The sequence below is a fragment of the Erythrolamprus reginae genome, chromosome 13 (assembly GCF_031021105.1).
Source record: "Erythrolamprus reginae isolate rEryReg1 chromosome 13, rEryReg1.hap1, whole genome shotgun sequence".
NCBI lineage: Eukaryota > Metazoa > Chordata > Lepidosauria > Squamata > Dipsadidae > Erythrolamprus > Erythrolamprus reginae.
In genome coordinates, this window is record NC_091962.1 from 165015 (window position 1) to 179690 (window position 14676).

Genomic DNA, 14676 nt, shown 5'->3' on the forward strand with positions numbered 1-14676 from the left:
AATAGGCCTAAATCAAATTCTCAATCCAAATTTTATTTTGTTTGCTTATAGGTTGGAACAGGGGGAGAGAAGAGAGCCATGCATTTTGTTATCCCAAGAATTTGGCGTGAACCAACTGATCACTCAACAAATTGCTACTTCTGCATGGTGAACCCTTCCAAACGTCGCACTGGCAAAAATGCACCACCTGTAACGCATCCTGACATTCCTTCATCTATTGCCCCAGTACCACACTGCCCTGAACTTCCTGTACCAACACCTCCAGATAGAGCTACACCACCTTCAAAAGAAAGCAGCAGGTCAGACACCGAGGAAGACGTTGAAGATCATGATTTCTCTTCATATGCAGATGAGGAGCGGAAGCCATGCTACCCTAACCAAAAAGACCTCAACAATCTGATCAGAGACCTTGGTCTCACCAAGTCCAACGCTGAGCTTCTGACATCAAGGCTCAAGCAATGGAACTTATTAGCTGAAAGTGTCCAAGTCACAGATCAGAGGAAGTGTCACCAAGTTTTTTCCATCTTCTTCAGTCATCAAGATGGACTGTGCTTCTGCAACAATGTGGCTGGTCTATTCGAGGCTATAGGTATCACCTGTAACCCAAATGAATGGCACCTCTTCATAGACAGCTCATGCAAGAGCCTCAAAGCCCTGCTGCTTCACAATGGGAACAAGTATCTGTCTCTTCCTGTAGCTCACTCGGTGCACCTGAAAGAGGAATACCTGTACACCAGTGTCAAGATGTTGCTAGGTGCCTTGAAGTATGATGAGTATGGCTGGGAAGTTATCGGAGATTTCAAAATGGTGTCATTCCTGATGGACCTCCAAGGTGGTTTTACTAAGTATCCTTGCTTTATTTGCCTTTGGGACAGCCGGGATACTGAAGCGCACTACCACAGGCGGGACTGGCCTCAGCGGACAGAATTCACTGTGCGGAAGAACAATGTAAAGTGGGAACCACTGGTGGACCCACACAAGGTGCTGATACCACCACTACACATCAAGTTGGGGCTCATAAAACTGTTTGTTAGGGCTCTAGATAAGGAGTCGAGAGCTTTCAATTACCTCCAAGATCTTTTCCCTAAGCTGTCTGGAGCAAAGATCAAAGTTGGTGTCTTCGTAGGACCACAAATCAAGAAGATCATAGAGTGCAGTGAATTTCCCAAGAAGCTGAATAGGAAGGAGAGAGCAACTTGGAACAGTTTTGTCGCAGTGGTTTGCGGCTTCCTAGGCAATCATAAAGATGAAAACTATGTACAACTGGTTCATACTGATAAAGTACTATGCTGTAATGGGCTGCAGGATGTCACTCAAAATCCATATCCCTGATGCTCATCTTGATAAGTTCAAAGAGAACATGGGAGCTTATTCAGAGGAACAAGGCAAGTGCTTTCACTAGGACATTATGAACTTTGAACGCCGTTACCAAGGACAATATAACGAAAACATGATGGGTGACTGATTTGCAGTATAGTCGTAAATCTCAGAAAACCGCACACTTCTGAACAGTTTTTGGTAATCTGTGTAAATTTGCAATGCATATAGTGTTCTTAGTCTGACTGTATAAATGAGACGATGCAAAATTGTCTGTTTCTATAGTAAAAATGCATAATTTCCGTTGCCGTGGTCACAAAAGCGAAGTTTATGATGAATGTAAGCAATTTTTAATTTGTTTTAGACATAAGCAATTGGAATATAACATTTAAAATCTGGGAACAAAATTTGTGTTACATAGTGACCCATTTGAAAGCTGTTCATTTTAAAATTGTTTTATAAAGTATATGTCTAACTGTGATGGTGATTTTGGTACTCTTTTTTTTTAGCAAAAGGTTTTTTATTTTTCGCCACCTTCATAAAACAAATCACATGTATTTCCTTCCAGTGTTGCAAAAAACATATATAGATACACATTCTTATCCATTATTCAGGAATCCCCATCTTCATCTATTCTTTTCATAACCTACCCCAATCTGCTCCTTTTATTCTTTCTCAAACTCCTCCTTCTTTCTCCATCTCCTCCTTCTACCTACTTCTTCACTCCTCCTCTACCTCTCTCCTCTTGTCTTCCTTCCTTTCTACTTCCTCTTCCAGCCTCTTTAACCTTTCCAGAATATCTCCCATCTTAGTTACAGACTAGTGTTACATAATCAAATTTAAAGAATATCCCTAACTCTTCCCCCCCAAAAAGTGAATTCTTGTTGTTTATAACATTTCAATGATAAAACTTAAAATAAATATTATACTAGGTATATAATGTCCAAGAAGGAAGCTACATCCAGTAAAAAAATATATATCTAGTTTTGTCTTCCGGGGTTCATTGTCAAATTAATCCAGCAATATAATCCTACAATTAATCACTATAGTTTATCATTCCAAAATAGTTGTTTATTTCTCATACCTTTTCCCTTTTTGGCCTGCTGCTTCCTCTCCCGCCCCCCCGATCATTTCCTCAATGTCTATTTTTCTGATTCCTTCATTTATCATAATCAAAAACCTCTACTCGGCCTTTAGACATATAGTCAAACATTACATTGTATTCATTTTCATTATAAATATCAGATTTTCTTAATAATCAGGAGTTTATTATTATTTCAAAACAATTATTTCAAACTTTCATATAGTAAATCTTCAAATTTTCCATTTAAACATTATCTCACAGATTAAAATCATCATTCCAAATCAATTGATTAATTCAGACTTTCATATGGTAAATCTTCACATTTTCCATTTAAACACTATTTCATAAATTAGGATCATTACTAACTCAATAAATATCAAATCAGGAATTAGTCCATCCTTAATCATGTAATCTTTCCTCTATAAAATAATATTCACTTTGTACAAGGAAGAACCAATCTCTCTCTCAAAAAATATCTGTATTAATTATATCAAAATTCATACTGTCATGTTATCATAACCATTTTATCATTATTAAGTCTATTAAACAGCATATAGAATATACAGTGGTCCCTTGACTTTCGCTGGTGCGACTTTTGCGGAAAGGCTATACCATGGGTTTTCAAAAAATATTAATGGAAAAAATACTCCGCGGTTTTTTTGAACACCACGGGTTTTCCCACGGCACCCAGTGTACTATGCATTTTAACTCTCCTCCAGAGGGGGGCAGCCGTCCTGCTTCTTTAAATAAAAGCTCCACTTCCGCCCCAGCCTCCTGATCCCTCCCCTTTAATTCTCGGAGCCTCTTTTTCCGCCGCCGTCCCTTACTGCTGCCCGTCGTTGCCTCTTCTTCCCCCACCCACCTAAGCCATCTCCCTTAGTGGTAGCATCCGACCTCCCAGCTGACTCGCCTGGAATCCCGACCACGAGTCCTGGCCTGGATCCCTCCTGCCTTGAGCTTCCCCTTCCTCTGCCCTGACCCTGAGCACCGGTGCTGCCGCCGCCGCCGCTGCCATGGGAGACGCTGGCAGCCAGCACAGCAAAGGCCCTCAGCTTGCTGCCCCTTTGCCCCTACGGGTTCTGGGGATGGGTAAAACCAGGAATGAAGGAGGGAGGGGGAAGAAGGAAGGGAGCGTTTCTACTTTGCAGGAATTTGACTTTTGCGGACAGTCTTGGAATGTATCCCCCACAAAAGTCAAGGGACCACTGTATTTGCTTATTTCAAACAGAACTTTTCCTTTTAAACAAATCTCTCTTATAGAGCAAACTTGTAAAATACAATTACTTATTTAGAAGAGGCAGAAGAAAGAGCATTCAATAGGAAAGTCTCTTATTGGAGTGACTACATGTTTTGTCCAGGATGATATTCTCAACCTATTCTTTTCAAACAACTTATCTTTCATTGCCGTAACTGTCTCAATCCATTTGGCTGCTAATCATCCTGTTTTTGCTTCTTTCCCCCCCCTTCCCCTCAGACAGTGTCAAAAATATTTTATTTGAGCCTGTCTAAGTAATGTCTAACTGCAGGGAGTAAAATTATACAGTACATGATAAAGAACTCTGCTTCCGGGTTGAAAGTGAAACTGAAAGTTACCGTCTAAGGCAGGGTATTTCCAACCTTGGCAACATAATTCCGGGAGTTGAAGCCCACAAGTCTCAAAGTTGCTAAGGTTGGAGACTCCTGGTCTGAGGAGTTTCTTGTCACTTTAATAATGAATCAGAACTCTTCAATCAAACATCCCTTTCTCTGGGTGACTGCCAATCCAGAGCCACTTCCTCTCTCATAACCCTCCAATGAAAGCACTCAGGAGAGACTAAACTTAAGTGACAGAGCGGGCTGACCCATGGAGTCCAAAAGCGATCCTATGGGTGGAGCTTCCATGCCCCTCTGAATTAATGGGATAAAGAGTCTCTCGGTGTTAGAGGGGAGGTTTGTGTTAGGGAAAGAAGAGGCGAGTGGGTAGCGGCAGCAGTAATCTGGAAGCGACCATAGGATAAAAGGCACTTGGACCCCTGGAGTTCTTTGCTCAGTGGGAAGGTGGGTAACGTGAGTTCAGGCTCACCAGTCTCTGTCAGGAGCCGGAAGGCAATTCTCTCTGCAGAGCCTTAGGGTCCTGCAGCTCCTCTCTCGGGTGTCTGCGCTGAAGTTGAAAATGCTGTTGATTGTGTGCGCGGCTGCACGGCCATGCACCTTAGAGGGAATTGTGTTTGAGACATGTGGACTTCAACTCCCAGAATGCCCTAGTCTGTTTGCTTTGAGACATGTGGACTTCAACTCCCAGAATGCCCTAGTCTGTTTGCTTTGAGACATGTGGACTTCAACTCCCAGAATGCCCTAGTCTGTTTGCTTTGAGACATGTGGACTTCAACTCCCAGAATGCCCTAGTCTGTTTGCTTTGAGACATGTGGACTTCAACTCCCAGAATGCCCTAATCTGCACGCTTTGAGACATGTGGACTTCAACTCCCAGAATGCCCTAGTCTGTTTGCTTTGAGACATGTGGACTTCAACTCCCAGAATGCCCTAGTCTGTTTGCTTTGAGACATGTGGACTTCAACTCCCAGAATGCCCTAGTCTGCACGCTTTGAGACATGTGGACTTCAACTCCCAGAATGCCCTAGTCTGCACGCTTTGAGACATGTGGACTTCAACTCCCAGAATGCCCTAGTCTGTTTGCTTTGAGACATGTGGACTTCAACTCCCAGAATGCCCTAGTCTGCATGCTTTGAGACATGTGGAATTAACTCCCAGAATGCCCTAGTCTGTTTGCTTTGAGACATGTGGACTTCAACTCCCAGAATGCCCTAGTCTGTTTGCTTTGAGACATGTGGACTTCAACTCCCAGAATGCCCTAGTCTGCACGCTTTGAGACATGTGGACTTCAACTCCCAGAATGCCCTAGTCTGCATGCTTTGAGACATGTGGAATTAACTCCCAGAATTTCCCAGTCTGTATGCTTTGAGACATGTGGAATTCAATTCCCAGAATTCCCCAGCTAGCTTGCTTTGAGACATGTGACATGTCAGGCAAAAGCCATTGTTTTGAGTTGGAGACTGGACTGTGGGAATTGGGGAGGGGTCTTTGCATGAGAGTGAAAAATATTAGCCACAGCAAATTCTTTCCAGAGTTTAAAGGCCATCCTTTCTTCAGCACCAGCCGGAAGTACATGGGGGGGATCATGGACAATGAGAGAACTGGAGTGGTCCACGTGATTAACCTGTGGGTGTGGGGATGAGGGATGAACCTTAACCTGGATGGGGAACTGTAGGAAAAGTTAGTATCGGGTTGATTACAGTTCGCAACCAAAATGGCTGTTAATAAATTGGAACATGGAAGAATGTCAAGGTCTGGACTCTGGTTTATTTCTCCGATGTTATTTGGAATGCTGACATGAAGTTCAACTCCCAGAATTTCCCAGCCAGCCTGCTTTAAGATGGGTGGACTTCAGCTTCCAGGATTCCCAAGCCAGAGTGGCTGGCTGGGGAATTCTGGGAGTTGAAGTTCACTCATTTTTAAAAAAGTTAACAAGGTTGAAAATGACTCTGCTAGAGTTTGAACTGCTAAGCTTAAGAAGAAGGCAAGCAGAATTGGAGGGGGGGCAGTTTCTTTCCTCAGGAGGGGGGACCTCGAATGTTCGTCCAGGGGGGAATGAAATGAGGGCAGACTCAGATCAGGGGTCCAACCCTGTTTGTAGGAGCAGCCCTTCCTTCATTTAATGTCTAACTTTTCTGTTGCATTCCTATTTGAAAAAAATTGCTCAGGTGCCTGGAGGGCTTGTTCCCAGCAGAAAAGCCAGGCTACCTCTTAGATCAATTGGAGCTAAGGATGGGGACAGGCCATGAAGCCTCCAGGGGTTTCAAGGGATCGTGGCACCTGCCCCCCCCCCCCCCTTCCTGGGTGCTGCCCTTTGAATTCCCCCAGCACTTATCAAATATTTGCAGCAGGCTAATCATTAACTGGCTGAATCTTTATGAGCCAACGGCCCCGCTGGGTGGAGCTGGTCTGACTTTGCCCATTTCCTGGATGGGTCGAGGATCTTTCGACCAAGCAGCAGCCAGCGAAGGACAGTCCCAGGCTGGGGAGCCTAGGAGAAGGTAAAGTGCCCTTTGGGTACCTAAACCATTGCCTCTTCCTTCCTTCCCTTTTCTTCTTCCTTCCTTCTTCCCTTCTCTCCTTCCTTTCTCCTTCCTCCAATCCTTTCTTTCCTCCCTCCGTCCCTTTGAATTTCTTTCTTCCTTACTTCCGTCTTATTCCTCTTCTTCCTTTCTTATCTTCCTTCCGCCTTCACTCCTTTCCTTTCTTCCTCCCTTCTTCCCATCCTCCCATCTTTACTCCTTTCTTTCTTTCCTCCCTCCTTCCCTCCCTTTGTATTTCTTTCCCTCCTTCTTTCTTTCTTTCCTTCTCCCCTCCTGTCTCCTTCCTTCCTTCTTTTTCCTTATTCCCTTTCCCTTCTTCTTTCTTTTTCTTCTTCTTCTTCCTCCATCCCTCTCCCTTCTCTCTTTTCCTTCCCTAGAATGAAAAGGAGAAGTGGAGGTGTGTGTGCTTGATTCCAGACCTTTGCTTGACTCAGAAATGGAAGATTCTTAAAAAAGTTTCTGCCACCTATAAATCTCCCCCTTTGGGCTGTGTGTTGAGCTACCCATGAAAAATCCAGCTGAAGCAGGTGGGAGGAGCTCGATCGGTTTTGTCTTTACAATATCCCTGGGAGGCAGACCGGGCTAAGGCTGGAGAAGAGATGACTCCAGTTTCCTGGGTTTAAACTCCCATGGAGACAGTCCATTTATTCCAATCCCACAGCTGTGCTAAAGCCATCTATCTATCTATCTATCTATCTATCTATCTATCTATCTATCTATCTATCTATCTATCTATCTATCTATCTATCTACCTACCTACCTACCTACCTACCTACCTACCTACCTATCTATGTGTTGGGGGAGCATGCGGAAATTCTCACTCAGCCAGGGAATTATGGGTGATGTAGTCTTAATGTCCATGGAATACGAGGCTGCTTCGGTGGTGCAGTGCTTAGAGTGCAGTACTGAGAGCTACTTCTGCTGGTCACTGGCTGCCAGCAGTTTGGCAATTCGAATCTCAGTAGGCTCCAGGTTGACTCAGCCTTCCATCCTTCCGAGGTGGGTAAAATGAGGACTCAGAATGTTGGGGACGGCTTACTCTCTGTAAACTGCTTGGAGAGGGTTGTAAAGTGCTGTGAAGTGGTAGATAAGTCTAAATGCTATTGCTATTGCAGAAGGTGGTGTGTTGGTCCCATCACATTATCTGAAGAACTTTGGAGAGGGTTGGAAATGTATCTCTCTCAGTTTTGGTCACCATGCTAAAAAAGAACAAATGAGCTACTAATACCTCTCTATAAAGCCTTAGTAAGACCATACCTAGAATCCTGCATCCAGTTTTGGTCACCACACTATAAAAAAAGATGTTGAGACTCTTGAGTCACCCCAAGGTCAGACAAGAGCGGATGGAAGGAATAATGGATGGAAACTAAACAAGGAGAGATTCAACTTAGAACTAAGGAGATAATTTCCAATTGGAATAATTAATCAGCGGAACAACTTGCCTCCAGAGGTTGTTGGGGCTTCATCACTGGAGGTTTCTAAGAAGAGATTTGGAGAGTCACTTGTCTGAAATGGTCTAGGGTCTCCTGTTTGAGCAGGGTGTTGGGCTAGAAGACCTCCGGGGTCCCTTCCAAATTCTGAATTCTTCTGAATCGCTCCACTGCCAACTTCAGTGCCATGCCCCACTGTTTACGTCAAGAAGGCAGGGCTCACTTCCAGGCGCTTCAGGCCACATGTACACCAGGTTCAGAGTCCAACGGCAGGCACAGGCTGAGGATGGCCATGGGCACGGCTGCCAAGTGGGGAGGACCAGGTTTCTCCTGGGATCCAACCAAGGGTGGCACTAGAGAGGGCGCAACTGATCAGGGCTAGCCAGATGAAAACTGCGCCAAACAAGACACTGCTGGGGGAGACCCGGGCACCAGGACTGAAGAGGGTCTCCTCTTGAGTCCCCTTTCTGCCAAATCTTTCATCTTTCAGCTGTGGCGAGGGGGGCGTTTGCCCAGGTTTGCCTGGTGCACCAGTTGCGGCCCTATTTGGACCGGGAGTCACTGCTCACAGTCACTCTTTCCCTCATCACCTCGAGGCTCGACTACTGTAATGCTCTCTACATGGGGCTACCTTTGAAAAGTGTTCGGAAACTTCAGATCGTGCAGAATGCAGCTGCGAGAGCTATCATGGGCTTTCCCAAAAATGTCCATGTCACACCAACAGTCCGCAGTCTGCATTGGTTGCCGATCAGTTTCCGGTCACAATTCAAAGTGTTGGTTATGACCTATAAAGCCCTGCATGGCACCGGACCAGGATATCTCCGGGACCGCCTTCTGCCGCACGAATCCCAGCGACCAGTTAGGTCCCACAGAGTTGGCCTTCTCCGGGTCCCGTCAACTAAACAATGTCATTTGGCGGGACCCAGGGGAAGAGCCTTCTCTGTGGCGGCCCCGACCCTTTGGAACCAACTCCCCCCGGATATCAGAGTTGCCCCCACCCTCCTAGCCTTTCGTAAGCTCCTTAAAACCCACCTCTGTCGTCAGGCATGGGGGAATTGATACTCTCCCTCCCCCTAGGCTTATAAAATTTATGCATGGTATGCTAGCATGTATGATTGTTTTTTAAATTGGGGTTTTAAATTAATTTAAACTTAAATATTAGATTTGTTTACATTGTACTATTACTGCTGTGAGCCGCCCCGAGTCTGCGGAGAGGGGCGGCATACAAATCTGATTAATAAATAAATAAATAAATGGATAGAGAGAAGTGAGGAGAGACAATCCCATAAGCAATCGGAGCAGCTCAATCAGTGCAAGAATCTCATATGGTGGAGACAGACAGGAGAAGGGGGTGGTGTTTTGTTTTTCAATCATTTTTCCTCCACAAAAGAAATTCACGTGCATATTCAATATTACAAATAACATGCATAATAACACATTTCTATCCATTGTTTAGGAATCCACATCTTATTCTGCTCTTATCTTAACCAACACCAGTTGCCCTTTTTCTTATTCTTTCTTGCACTCCTCTCCCTCCTTCTCCTCCTCCTCCTGCCTACTTACTCCTTCATTTCTTCTCTACCTCTCTCTCATTCTCTTCCTCCCCCCTGTACTTCTTTTACCCTCTTTAACCTTTTCACAGTAGCTTCCCTTCTAACTCATCTCGTAGTTTGCAGACTGATGCTGTATATTCAAATTTTAAGCCTACCCACAAGTCTGCCAAAAATTCTTGTTATTTATAAAAATAAAAATATAAAGAACTCTTTATTCTAGGTATATAACACCAAAGGGAAAAAAACTACCTCCAATAGTTTTGTCTTCTGGGTTCTCTATCAACTTAGTCCTCCATTTAACACCCTCATTTAATAGTTATGCAGTGAAGCATAAAGGTGGCCAACTTGACATCACTCACGTCAAGGGTTTGGGTTAGGGTTAGGGTGCCTGGCCTCTCCTCACCTCAATAGGACAGGGAACGGTAGGCACTCTGGTGCATTTATGTACGCCCGTTACTGACCTCTTAGGAACTTGGTGAGGTCAACCATGGACAGTCTAAGGGTAAAGTGTTGGGGGTTAGGGGATGATACTACAGAGTCTGGTAGTGAATTCCACGCTTCGACAACTTGATTACTAAAGTCGTATTTTTTACAGTCAAGTTTGGAGCGGTTAATATTAAGCTTGTATCTGTTGTGGGCTCTTGTGTTGTTGTGGTTGAAGCTGAAGTAGTCTTTGACAGGCAGGACGTTGCAGCATATGATCTCCCTATCTATTCACTATTATTGACCATCCAAAATATACTATTTAATCCTATGTACTGTATATATGCCATATGTGTACATACATAATATATACAGGCACACAAAAATATACATTATTTACTATATAAACTGTATTTGCACACACGCACACACAGCTCTTCTAAAATTATACACATTCAACGTCATTTACTGCAATAGGAAAAACATATCCAGAGCCCAAAAGGGAAAAAAAGAAAAAAATTCAAAAGTTTTCTACCGGTTCTGCATACCTGACTGTTCCCATAGGAGCCCATCATTGTAAGTTATGACTTAACTTTCCAAAATGGTTATTATTTCTTGCGCCTTTTCATTTTTAGATTTATTGCTTCCCCTGCCCCTTCCCAGATCTCTTCAACATTTCTTATTCTTTCTTTTAATGTAACTAAACACCTCTATCTTTCAACATATAATTAAACATATTATCTTATATTAATTTTCATTGTAAATATCAGGTTTTCTTCATAGTCATCAAGATTTTATATGTCATTCCAAAGCTACTAATATGTTCTGTCTTATTTGCCGATGACTCTAAAGTGTGCAATAGGGTTGATACTCCTGGAGGGGTCTGTAATATGGTAAATGATTTAGCTTTACTAGATAAATGGTCAATTTACTAGATAAATATCCATACCAGGATATACACTGTATAGGAAGGATAGAATAGAGAGAAGGGGAGGTGGAGTAGCCATTTATATTAAAGAAAGTCTAAAAACAACACTAATTCACAATACATGTCAAGATCTAGAGACTCTCTGGATTTGCATGCAAAATAAAGAAGGTTCTGTCATTAGAATTGGGGTGATCTATAGGCCTCCAGGGCAATCCGAGGAATATGACAACAAGATGGTGGATGAAATTACCCAAATGGCAGTAAAGGGAGATATTGTGGTTATGGGTGATTTCAACATGCCTGATGTTGACTGGAATATCCCCAGTGCCCTTACATGCAAAAGTAAGAATGTAGTAGAGGCCTTTACAGGAGCAGCTCTGGCACAGCTGGTTAAGACACCAACTAGAGGGGAGAATATTCTAGATTTAGTTTTTACGAATGGGAATTGGGTTTCAGATGTCAAGGTGGGAGAAAATTTAGGATGCAGTGACCATCTATGTTTGTGGTTTGATGTAAAAACTAATTGTGAGCAATCCTATAATGCAACCAAAGTATTGGATTTCAAAAAAACAAATTTTAATGCAATGGGGGAATATTTAGAAAATGAATTAAAGGGTAGGGATAAAATGGCAGGAGCGAGCACCCAGTGGACTGTATTAAAAAAGGCCATCTTAAAAGCCACTGGACTGTATGTAAGACAAATAACTAAAGGTAAAAGGAAGAAGAAACCGCTATGGTTTAGCAATGATGTAAGGGCTATAGTCAATGAAAAAAAGGCTGCCTATAGGAGGTATAAAGAGTCTGGAAGTATAGCTGATAGGGAGGTGTATAAAATGAGACAGAAGGAGGCGAAACAGATAATATATGCTGCTAAAGCCTCAAAAGAGGAAGAAATTGCCAAATCTGTAAAGAAGGGGGATAAAACCTTCTTCAGATATACAGTATTAGTGATAAGAAGAAGAAAAACTGCGGCATCACGAAACTTAGTACCTGGAATAATACATGCATTAATGGGAATAAGGAGATCGCTGACCATTTCAATAGCTACTTCTGTTCAGTTTTCTCAAAAGACACCGTACAAAATAATACTATAGAGGGATATAGCATTGCTTCCAGCTGTACGGATTCAGCTCCAGTGATCTTAGAAGCCGATGTCTTAGAAGAACTTGAACGATTAAAGATAAATAAGGCAATGGGTCCAGATGGCATCCACCCCAGAGTTCTTAAAGAACTCAGATCTGTCATTACTACCCCCTGACTGATTTGTTTAACCAATCCTTGTTAACAGGAGAAGTTCCTGAGGATTGGAGAATGGCCAGTGTTGTGCCTATTCACAAGAAGGGCAGTAGATAAGAAGCTGGTAACTACAGGCCAGTTAGCTTGACATCAGTTGTAGTTAAAATGATGGAGACTCTACTCAAAAAGAGGATAAATCAGCACCTAAAAACCAATAACTTATTGGACCCAAATCAGCATGGCTTTACTGAAGGCAAATCATGTCAGACTAATCTCATTGATTTATTTGACTATGTCACAAAGGTGTTGGATGAAGGTGGTGCCGTGGATATTGCCTACCTGGACTTCAGCAAAGCCTTTGATATGGTTCCACATAAAGAGCTGATAAATTAGTGAAGATTGGACTTAATCCCTGGATAGTTCAATGGATTTGCAGCTGGCTGAAGCATAGATATCAGAGAGTTATTGTTAATGGCGAGTATTCTGAGCAGAGTCAGGTTACAAGCGGTGTGCCACAAGGGTCTGTTCCGGGTCCTATTCTTTTTAATATGTTTGTGAGTGACATAGGGGAAGGTTTGGTAGGGAAAGTTTGCCTATTTGCCGATGACTCTAAAGTGTGCAATAGGGTTGATATTCCTGGAGGGGTCTGTAATATGGTAAATGATTTAGCTTTACTAGATAAATGGTCAAAGCAATGGAAACTGCAGTTTAATGTTTCCAAATGTAAAATAATGCACTTGGGGAAAAGGAATCCTCAATCTGAGTATTGTATTGGCAGTTCTGTGTTAGCAAATACTTCAAAAGAAAAGGATTTAGGGGTAATGATTTCTGACAGTCTCAAAATGGGTGAACAGTGCAGTCAGGCGGTAGGGAAAGCAAGTAGGATGCTTGGCTGCATAGCTAGAGGTATAACAAGCAGGAAGAGGGAGATTATGATCCCGCTATATAGAATGCTGGTGAGACCACATTTGGAATACTGTGTTCAGTTCTGGAGACCTCACCTACAAAAAGATATTGATAAAATTGAACGGGTCCAAAGACGGGCTACAAGAATGGTGGAAGGTCTTAAGCATAAAACGTATCAGGAAAGACTTAATGAACTCAATCTGTATAGTCTGGAGGACAGAAGGAAAAGGGGGGACATGATCGAAACATTTAAATAAGGTTCAGGAGGGAAGTGTTTTTAATAGGAAAGTGAACACAAGAACAAGGGGACACAATCTGAAGTTAGTTGGGGGAAAGATCAAAAGCAACGTGAGAAAATATTATTTTACTGAAAGAGTAGTAGATCCTTGGAACAAACTTCCAGCAGACGTGGTTGGTAAATCCACAGTAACTGAATTTAAACATGCCTGGGATAAACATAGATCCATTGTAAGATAAAATACAGGAAATAGTATAAGGGCAGACTAGATGGACCATGAGGTCTTTTTCTGCCATCAGTCTTCTGTGTTTCTATGACTTCCATATTGTAAATTTTCAGATTTTCCATTTAAGCAGGTTTTGCAAATTAAAGTCATTTCTATCTCAGTACATATTAATAATATGTACTGAGTAATATGCACTGAGAAGGGGCGGTGTAGAAGCAGGTGGGGAAAGCCCTCTTTGCAAAGAGCGTGGACTCATCTGGCTGCCTTTCTTTCTCTTCCACAGGTGGAGCATCCAGGAGAAGGAGGCTGCTCACACGGCCTCAGCAGGGCTCCCCAGAATGGGGGAGAGGGATCCTGAGAGAGGGGGGCACACCACTGAAGCGGGTGCCTATCGACTGTAACAGCAACTCCATGTGGAAACTTGAGGCTGTTCCCGTGGGGGGGCTGTTATTTTGGATGGGCACCCAAGAGCTGCCACCCCCTTCTTGGTCTGGACAAGTGGAAGAGACCGGTCTGTGACCCTCCCATCCACTGGATCATAAATGGATGCAATCCAATGGATTGTGAATGGATGCAAAGCACACCGGGTATAAGTTTGATGGAATCCACTGGATCGCAAATCGCATGCCACCCACAGTCTTCGGAGAGGGGTGGCATACAAATCTAATAAATAAATAAATATCAAGGCAATCCGTTGGCTGTAAATGGGTGCAACCTGTTGGGTTGTGAATGGACCGCAACCATTGAGCTAATCCACTAGATCAGTGTTTCCCAATATGGTCAGGTGTGCCGCAAAGAAGGAAGCTCAGCTTCTGGTCTTGCAACTTTTTGCTGACAGTGCGAAGAGCAAAATGTTGTGAGACCGGAAGCTGAGCTTCCTTCTTTGCGCCTTCCAGGTTTTCCGGCAGCTGCAGCGCCCCGCCCGGCTGGAGCTTCTCTGGCAGTGGCAGCAGGTGAGCTTTGGGGCCCGGCGGGAGGCCGGTGGCAGCGGGAGGCCGACAGCAGCAGCGGCACCAGGCAGTAGCCGCTGGGCGGCGGCAGGGTGGGCGCCTGCGAGCCAGAACTCCAGGACAGAGACACCAACGGCGGCAGATGGACATGTTGCTGTACGCCGTACATGCTGGCATTGCATGGCTGGCACTTGCCTGTTGGGTGGGCCGGGACGGAGGCTCCAGCCCCACGCCCATGCCCAGCGCAACG

The 14676-nt window shown here is 43.7% G+C and overlaps 1 long non-coding RNA gene across 1 annotated transcript; it reads left to right on the plus strand.

Moving 5' to 3' along the window:
• Positions 1-6417: 6417 nt before the first annotated feature.
• On the plus strand, positions 6418-14161 carry LOC139175492 (uncharacterized). The gene is made up of 2 exons (XR_011560525.1): positions 6418-6494; positions 13760-14161. It is a non-coding gene; the product is annotated as an uncharacterized lncRNA (long non-coding RNA).
• Positions 14162-14676: the final 515 nt, after the last annotated feature.